Consider the following 9,770-nt stretch of genomic DNA (forward strand, 5'->3'; position numbering starts at 1 on the left):
CCTGATCTGCATGCTTGTTCAAGCTCTATGGATCAAAGTATTAGACGGGTGGAAGCTACTGGACAGCCAGGCTCATGAGTACTGGGCAGCCAGGGTGACAGGTACTGTGTGGCTTGGATGATACGTACTGTGTGGCTTGAGCAGGGGAGGATTTACCATAAGGCACTGTAGGCATGTGCCTACAGGCATCTGATGATGTAAAGGCTCCTCCCTACCTATGCAGAGTCCTGATGAGAGTGTAACTGAGAGGTTGCTCACCTGGCTCTCAGGATTTCACTACGAGAACTTCTTTGATGAGATCTCCCTTCAGTCAGGGGCACCTCTAGGCTACTTAATACTGAGGTTCTAGCTACCTAATACTTGAGGGCACCTCTAGCTAATTAATATTGAGGGTACTACTGGCTACCTAATACTAAAGGGCACCTGTAGCTACTTATGACATGTAAGGGAGAAGTGACAGCTGGACCAGCCCGCATATTGTGGTGCGGTTTGGCGGGGGTTTGTAGGTTCATGGAGGGTGAAGTCTAAGGTGCCAGGACAACTGTGCCTATAGGCTCCTGTGAGGTAAATCCAGGCCTGGGCTTGATGAAAGGGACTGAGGGATCAGGATAGATTGATAACTGGCGGCCAAGGTGACAGGTACTAGGTGGCATGGATGACAGGTAGTGGACGACCTGAGTTCAGGCAAAGGGTGACCTAGTTGACAAGTAGTGGGTGACAGGCAGGGTCCCTGTTGGCCAGCACAGCTCTGCTTCTCTTCTCCAGACCAGGTCTCTTTCTGCAGCCATACCATACACCCACCTCCCCAACCCCCTCCTTCTGAACTTCAGGAACAAACGGCTCAACTTTTAAAAAAATAAACAATGATATGCTTATATACCCACAAAGGTGGGTTGACAAAGCCTGCAGAGAGGTGCCCATCCCCGCTTAGGGTTTCCGATTACTGTGGTGCAGGAACTGGATAGTCGCACCCCTAAGGGGTTTTATTGGTCCAAGCAAAAAAATCAAGCTTGTTGGCCCTAACTGATAGGTACTGCTGTTGTAAAGACCCGATGAAGTGGACAAAGCCCCCAAAAACGTGTTGTCCATTATAGTGCTGAATAAAATCTGTAAGTCCAGTCTCATTGGCCTTTTCTTCAGGAGAGGTAAGACCAACACTACCTCTCCTATTTAAACCGTTTAAAGAGGAACTGTAGTGAAAATAGCGTAATGGATAAAATTGCTTATTTTTCACAATATTCATTTATAGATTAATTAGTCAGTGTTTGCCCATTGTAAAATATTTCCCTCTTCCTGATTTACATTCTGAAATCTTTCACTGGTGGTGACATCTTTAGTTCTGCCATGTGATCTGTATGGAATGTTCGTTTCTGAGAGTTCTGTGCACAGAGGGAGATACTGCTTGCTTGGCAGTAGGAAAAATACGTTATTTCCCACAATGCAACAAGGTTCACAGGCAGCAAACTGTCAGGACCTTGGTCATGACATCACACTGTGGGAGGGGCTACACCAGAATATCAGCCCTACAGACCCCTCCTGATGATTTATTAGAGAAAAGGTAAAGACTTCTCGTTGGAAAGGGGGTATCAGCTATTTATTGGAAGTAAGTTGAATCTTGGGTTTAAGTTCCTCTTTAAAGTGTACTAGAGATGGGGCCCCTGCCATAATATATACATATCTGGGGCTTCCTCCAGCCCCCTCGGGCCTGATAACTCCCACACCATCCTCTTCTCGATCTCTGTTCGCCCGCAACTACCCCTAAAAAATCCTACAGTTGGTGCCGTTGTCGGACGCGTTCTGCACCTGTGCAGTACTACTGCGCAGAACACTCAAGGCAATGTGAATGCATCAGGAGCACATGCGCATGCGCAGTTGGCCCCGGGCCAGGGAAATTTCCGGAGCCAATTGCAGAGAAATTAAGAGTGAGAAGAGGATGCTGTAGGATCAATCAGGCCGGAGGGGCCCGGAGGAAGCCCCAGGTATGTATAGTTTATGGCGGGGGGCCCATCTCAGGTGTTCTATGATACCGGGCGCCTCCAGAGCAGATTCTAGCTCTTTTCGTATGTGATATGGCTTTAGGCATCAGATGTTGGTAAGCTGAGGCCTGCAGCAATATTCCTGCACAGCCTCTCCTCCTCCTGCTAAGTGGAGAGCTCAGCTCTCTTTGTGAATAGCCAGTTTGTCCTGATGTGTATCTGACGACTTCATCTTCAATGTCACCCAGTACGGCGTATCTGAGGCCTGCCGCTTTACATAGCGACACCGCATACAAATGATTTATTCACCGGTTTGTATCTGGACAGCATTAAAATTGCAAAATTTCCAGGAAAGCCACAGAATTGGAAAAGAGAGAGAGAAACTTTCCCAGAGGATTTGAAAACAAATCCAATTCAGACGTTCGCCGTGTGTTCTGCAGCGCTGGCAGTTTCTTGCTGGGATTTGACACCTTTTAGTGAATACGTTTCATCTAATAACCTCATTAGCGAGGAACTGAAAGGTGGCGCTCCTGCCGGTGTTGGCTGCTGAGCAGAGATTGTGCTGGGAATCCTGGAGACTTTGTGTCACCTTTTCGCCACTTCCACGTTTCAGATTTCACTGAAAATACCCAGACTTTGCAAGAGGCAAAACTGGGCGGTGAGAAGTGGAGACTGGCTATTTTATTAAGCTTAATAACTTTAAAATAAGTATGACACTATCACCATCTTACAGTAACACATCCTTACCACTGCTTGGTTCCACTGTCACTTGGCTCTTGTTTGGGAGCTGACATCATGCCGGTGATGTCAACAATGTGCATTGAACAGGGGGAATTCACAACAGTTTTCAGCCTGCCTCCACCTTTTTGCCTGAAAGAATTAACCACAGAAAAGCCAAGGTATCAGTCTACACTAGAGATTTATTGTAAACAGGATGTTGTTGTAAAACCTAATAAATTATCTAATTCTATGGAGAACCATGACTACTGCTCATGTGGACTTTTGTGTATTCAGTTAGCCATCTTATGTGAAAACTTGTTGTTGTTGTTGTTCTTAAAGTAAAAGAGTCATGGAGCACTGATTTACGTTTTGTTGACAATTTCAGAACACAAGTGCCAGTCCGCTGCCTACCTTCTGAAATAAGATGTCTGAGAGGCGGAGTGGTGGATTTTGTACACTTTTATTAAAAGTAAGTAACATCATCATTATAATCATTGTCATCACTAATAAGAAAAAATAAGTGGATGATTCTGGAGTTTGAGTGAATGATATTCTCCTGTTCATTCTAATATATATATCTATATAATACTGTTTCCAGAGGAACAAAATAGATCAGAGGGCTGCAAAACTCTTATTTACACTGTGAATGTGACACTGGGGGCTATTTTGAGACTGGGGAAGCTTAGAAGACACTGGGAGGGGGAAAACACTGACTGGAACCCAAGGAACACAGTGCTTAGCTCCATTTCAGCACCACAGACAGCGACCGACAGCACTGCAGGCAGGACAGCAAAATCAGATAGAGAAATCTTAATCTACAACCTGGATCTGCAATAGAAATATGCTATAGGCATACAGTACACCAGCAGCTCTGGGTCATTCACTTTTCAAGAATGGAGCAGAAGTGAGGCATCATGGGAGTTTCATCTTGCTCAGGTAAAGCAAATAATTTATGTTGTAAAAGGCAGATATAGCTTAGTGGCTTTTTTTTTTCCTTTTTTACCAGAGGACTTTTATGTAGGGCTGTTCAAATCCAGATCCGGGAGATACCCGGATAGTTGCTATCCGGATATCTCCCAGTAAACCTGTGCGGAGTCAATCTTACCTGTCTGACGTTTTCTTCGTCCATCCCTCGGCGCCTCCCACGATGCGCTCCACGCGCGTTACGTGATTACAAACACTTCCTCCTTCAACCAGGAAGGAGGAAGTGTTTGTAATCATGTGACCGCCTCTTGGACCGCATCATGGGAGGCACCGAGGGACGGACCGAAGAAGACGTCAGAGAGGTAACTGGGAGATATCCGGATAGAACTACCTGGATGTCTCCAAGATCCGGATTTGAGCAGCCCTGCTTTTATGTTCCTTTGTTCGCAGGATTTAAAGGGCTACTATCGTGAAAAATGTAGAATTTAAAGAGACACTAACATCAAAAAGTTCCCCTGGGGGGTACTCACCTCGGGAGGGGTACGCCTCAGGGTCCCAATGAGGCTTTCCACGCTGTCCTCTTTCCCTTGGGGGTCTCGCTGCAGCCCTCCAAACAGCGGCCTGACAGCATGTTCAATATTTACCTTTCCAGGCTCCAGCGGGGGCGCTGTTGCGGCTTTCGGCTTCGAAGTAGACGGGAATACCCGATCTCAGTCTACTGCGCAGGCGCCGGAGACTTGCGCCTGCGCAGTAGAGCAGACCCGACGGCGATCGGGTATTTCCGCTTATTTCAGAGCCGAGAGCCACCACAGCGCATGCGCAGGAGTCGGAAAGGTAAATAGTTACATCGCCGCTGTTCGGAGGGCTGCAGCGAGACCCCTGAGGGACGGAGGACGGCGTGGAAAGCCTCATTAGGACCCCGAGGCTTCCCCCTCCCGAGGTGAGTACCCCCCAGGGGAACTTTTTGATGTTACAGGTTTTCTTTAAAGTACATGTGTACACATAATTAAAGGACATGCATTTCTCCCAAATATAAATTGTTTTATTCCTATGTTGCTGTCACTTACAGCAGGCAGTAAAAATCTGACAGGCTTTGGGATAGTCCATCTCCTCATGGGGGATTTTTAGTGTCACCTTTAATTCTTTACAAAAGCACTCTCTGGAAAAGGATCTATACAAAGATGCCAGCTAAATTCCTTGACTAATTTTCACTCTATTTTGGCAGCTAGACTAAGTAACTGCTGATCAGTAAGTGCTTTTGAAACTAAAACCCTGAAAACACCCCATGAGGAGATTGACTGGTCCAAAACCTGTCAGATCGGTCAGCGTTTCTCTGGTTACTGTAAGTGACAGGAGCATAGGACAAAAGCAATTTTAAGTGCATTTGGGAGAAATGTACTTCTTATAAGTAGGCGTAAACATATAACCGAGAACTGGAGGAACACTGTAGCAGATCAGGAGGGCAGGAAGGTAAGTAAATCTAAAGGGGACAGCACCATGCCATTGTAAACTAATTTACTTCAGGTACGCATCGACTGGGCAGCCTATAAAATTATTATTTATGCAGCAAATACGCTCAGAAAAGGGGGACTTTTGTACGCAACAGGGTTCCTTGGACTGCTGCCTCAGGTGCGTTACCCAATTGCTAATGCTATGGATTTGATAAAACAGCTGTTGTTTGATTTGGTCATTTGCATGAGAATGTTTGAAGGAATTTTGCCATAAAGAACAGCTCAAGGCTTTTGTTCTGCCGCAGGAGATCACAAGCAAAGCAAAGCCAACGTGTGAAGCGGGCCTTATGGCCAGACAATTCTAAGGAGATTACCCATTCCTGGATTTCCAGAACCATGGAGTTGGCATGTTTAACAGGCAGTCTTTAAATGTGTCTTCATGGATAATCATTCTTCCCAGATCATCCTTCGCTAAAACCCTTCGAATCAGCACCTGATAATACACATTTTTCATGACAGATTTTGACCTTATACAGAGAATGTATTGACATGGAGCATGTCTGCATAGGGTACTTCATATGCTGCCTTTCTGCAGGTTCAGTGTCTGCCCTGTTAGCGAAGGTCAGTTTAGATACTTCGTTATGAAGCTCCTCCCACGTCTTGCTCACTCACTAGGAACTCTGTATGGGCAGCTGCAACAGCTGCAGAAAGAATTTGAGAGTAGAATCAGAATCCAGAAACAGCAGGAAAACGTTTTGGTTTGCTTAACACTTGAGCACATGCCGATCTAGGTTTATGGTTTGTGTTTTTAGAGCAGGGATGAGACTGTGGCTGCTGACTGACAACACAAACAGGATATGCAGACAGAATAATGACATAGAATTCAGGAATTAGCTAAAGGTGGCAAAGTGTACATTTATATTTAACCCTTTGTTTGCTCACATTTATATCAACAAAGACCTTCACAAATAGAAATAAAAGTGTAGGTACTTTTGTTTAAAGTAAGAACTCTTGATTTACAAACAAATTCATTGGATTGCCACAAAGCTGATCAAGATCATCCAATGTTCTGCACTGAAAACGTCCTCTCTGCTCTAAAAGATAAGCAACAGCAGCACAATCAGGGTCAGTTCTAGACTTTTTGCTGCCCGAGGCAAACTTGTGAGGCAGACATAGGGTTAACATCCTGTGTGTACAAATTGGCATCTCTGCCGAGGCAGCAGATATTCCTGAGCTAACGCAGCTGAGAGATCACATTACACTGGTGATTACTCATGGATGAAAGTGAATAATTTTGGCTAAACTCTAGAAATACATACAGGGTGCATTTCTCTCTGTTTTCCTTCTGTCCTGTGCAAGGGTTGTGGTCCACTTTAATCCTCTGGCACTGTAAATGGTACACACTGACTGATCAGAAAGAAGAGCTTCTACTTTAAACCACTGCAGCTGTGCTTTTATTTCTGCAGTCACCGTGCAGAAGCTTCAATAAGCTATTTTTTGCAGATTACTACAGAGAGCGAATTGACTCATCAAGCCGAGTGCGAAAGAAAATGGTGTAAGCATGGAATGGTTGTCCCAAGTAAAAAGTTATGTTTATTGAAACAAAGATTCTGATTGGTTATCCAGGACAGATGCTGCAACTTTGGTTCCTGCCCAAACCCCCCTCCCCACCCTTTTTTTGTATACTACTGATCCTGATCAGTCAGTCCCTGACAATTCATTGTAGTTTGTTTATATTTTTTGTTTTTTATTTCTGATGTGAACCTTTATATGCAATACAAGAGCAAACATTTTTTTTGCTGCCAGTAGCAAACATTAGTTTTCTTTTTTCAAACCAAAAAAAGGGAACAGTTTGCTATGGGGGCTTCACCTTACAACAGTGTATGAATTGATTTCTGGAAAAATGGTGTCTGTGCATTGCTGCACATGACTAATGCCTAGCACACACCATACAATTTTCTGTTAGATTTACCTGCCAGATAGATAATTTCCAACATGTTGGAAATTATCCATCTAACCATCTATCTACCTAGCAATTAGGCATTGTTCTACTCAGCAGGAGTTAACCAGAAGACAATGCACCAGAGATAATGACCAGTCTCTACAGTACTTAAAGAAAACCTGAAGTGAAGATTAAAAGTCAAAATAAGCATACACAAGTCATACTTACCTTCCATGTAGTCTACTCCTCAGTGTCTTTCTCCTGTCCCGTGTCCTGTTTGTTCACTGTGATCAAGGGAATTTTCCGTCCTCCATTTTGAAAATGGCCATTACCCATAACAGCTTTCTGGTCAGCACACAGTTAAACTGTAACATCGCCCACTTGAGCCATAGGGAAACATGGACATTACCTGGTACATCCGTTTTCCTCTCAGCTATAACTGACAGCAACTGATATTTTACTGACAGCAACTGATATATTTCAGATCTGACAAAATATTGTCAGAACTGGAAGGGATTATTGTCAGAAGAAAATGGTGAGCTTCTGAGAGGAACTGATGGTAAGGTAACTATGGAATGTTCATTTGAAGTTACCTCATGTGTTTATTTTAAATATTTTTACTCAGTACAGGTTCTCTTTAAAGCGGATCTGAGATGAAAAACTAACTATATAACAAGTAACTTGTTTATATATCTTATCTAAAGTTTACATTGTTTACACAGCAAATCTAGCTGCAAACAGCTTCAATAGAATATGATTATTCCTTTATGTGATACAATGACAGCAGCCATATTGTTTGTAAACATTACACACAGGCAAGCTTATCTGCATCTTCAGCACTCAGCCTGTGAAAAAAACCTAATCCCCCCCATCTCCTCTGAAATCTCTGGCTAGTAATACCTCCCCCTCCTCCTGCCCAGACTGAGCTCCCATGAGCCATTGCTATTGTCTGAAAATGCCAAGGCTACCTGTAAAGCTGTGGGCAAGGCTTGTTTAGTTTATAGGGAATTAGAGTATTAAAACAAAAAAGTATTTGGCTTGTGGAATGCCCTATAAATAATAGGAAAGGAACACAATTATGCAATGAGTAAAAGTTCATCTCGGATCCACTTTAAGCCCCATACACACGCTCAACCGCTGTCTTTTACAGTGAGTGAAAATCAAACATTTTGGGAAAATTGAATGACAGTCTTTACGTTTAGACGTGCGGACGACTGAGCGAGAACGACAGATAAGAAACGGCAAACGACAGATAAAAAAAGGTTGAGTTGTTCCGGCTGCCGGATTGATTTTGGAAAAGATGGTGAGAAGACGTCTGCAAACTGTTAATGTGTACACAAATCTAGACGATTATGCTATGATGTACTATTATCAACTATGGTAAAGAGACGCTGCTGTGGAGCTTTATAGATAGGGTAAACACACGTCTTTTAAGGAAGTCGCTCGTTTTGTCATGTAGTGTATATTATTATCATTGTGTGCACGTCAAGGCGTATCTTTTTATAGCTTAAATTTGCCTTCTCGTTTGTATTAAGTCTCTTTGGTTGAGCGTGTGTATGGGGCTTTGCAGAAAATAATCTAACAGAAAATCTAACAAAAAAATCTAACAGAAAATTGTATGGTGTGTACTAGGCATTACCTGCTCTTTAAAGGGGACCCGAGACATATGGAGGCTGACATATCTATTTACTTTTAAACAATGCACATTGCCGGGCTGTCCTGCTGATCCCCTACCTCTAATACTTTTAGCCACAAACCCTGAACAAGTATGTAGATAAGATGTTTCTGGCAAAAAAAAATTAGCTGCATGCTTGCTTCGGGTGTGTGATTCAGACGTTATTGACCAGAAGGATAAGCAGGACTGCCAGGCAACTGGTATTGTTTAAAAGGAAATGAATATAACAGCCCTTATATGTCTCTCACCCCAGGTTCCTTTAAAATTGTACCAGCTTGGCCTGCCACTGTTGTGTCACTAGATCACACTGGCCAATAGGCAGTCTTCTATGGTGGTATTTAATGTTTCTTGATATCAAAGCAATTCTCCAGTAAAGCCTTCAGCCATTCCAACCTTCACAGCTGATTTCTGGTGAGAAGAGGAAAATTCTCCTAACATTCACATTTGCATATCCCCAGGGAGGGAAAGAAAATGTGCCTATTAAAGCCATTGGCTGACGGTCAGTTAGCTTGCAGCTGTTTGATGAACCAACAGGTAGAAGTACTCAATTTACTTTCCTCCAGAGACACAAACTACTTCAAAGAAATGTCTTCAGTGCAGAAGGGGAGGAGACACATAACACTGTAAAGAAATCTCACCCTTGTGAAGGCATAAGGAGGGCATGAATACAATCTACTAGGCATAGATCTGGTAACCAATGCCAATGAGTGTTGCAACCCACCACTGCGCCCCATATTAAAATATCTAACCTGGCTGCATGTGACCTCAGAATTAAAGGGTCACTATTGCAAAACATTTTAAAATGTAAAATACATGTTAACACATACAAAGAACAAACATGTTTCTTCCAGAGTAAAATTAGTTGTACATTACTTTTTCTCCTACGTTGCTGCCACTTACAGTGGTTTGTAGAAATCTGATGACTAGTCTATCTCCTCATGGGGGATTCTCAGTATTTCATTTCTCATTTACAAAAGCACTCTCTGAAAATGATCTATACAAAGATGTTGGCCAACCTCCCTACTTGTTTACACACTATTCTGGCAATAGGACTGAGCAACAGCCGTTCACGAAGTGCTTTC

General features: G+C 43.3%; 1 long non-coding RNA gene across 1 annotated transcript in view; it reads left to right on the forward strand.

The window, feature by feature from the left end:
- LOC137536005 (uncharacterized) overlaps positions 1 to 5,614 on the forward strand; it is a 176,862-nt gene extending 171,248 nt beyond the window's left edge. The window contains exons 2-3 of the long non-coding RNA XR_011024496.1: positions 3,082 to 3,165; positions 5,377 to 5,614. This is a non-coding gene — a long non-coding RNA (uncharacterized lncRNA). The remainder of the gene's footprint in view (positions 1 to 3,081; positions 3,166 to 5,376) is intronic.
- The last annotated feature ends 4,156 nt before the right edge of the window (positions 5,615 to 9,770 follow it).

Source organism: Hyperolius riggenbachi, chromosome 10 (genome assembly GCF_040937935.1).
Source record: "Hyperolius riggenbachi isolate aHypRig1 chromosome 10, aHypRig1.pri, whole genome shotgun sequence".
Lineage (NCBI taxonomy): Eukaryota > Metazoa > Chordata > Amphibia > Anura > Hyperoliidae > Hyperolius > Hyperolius riggenbachi.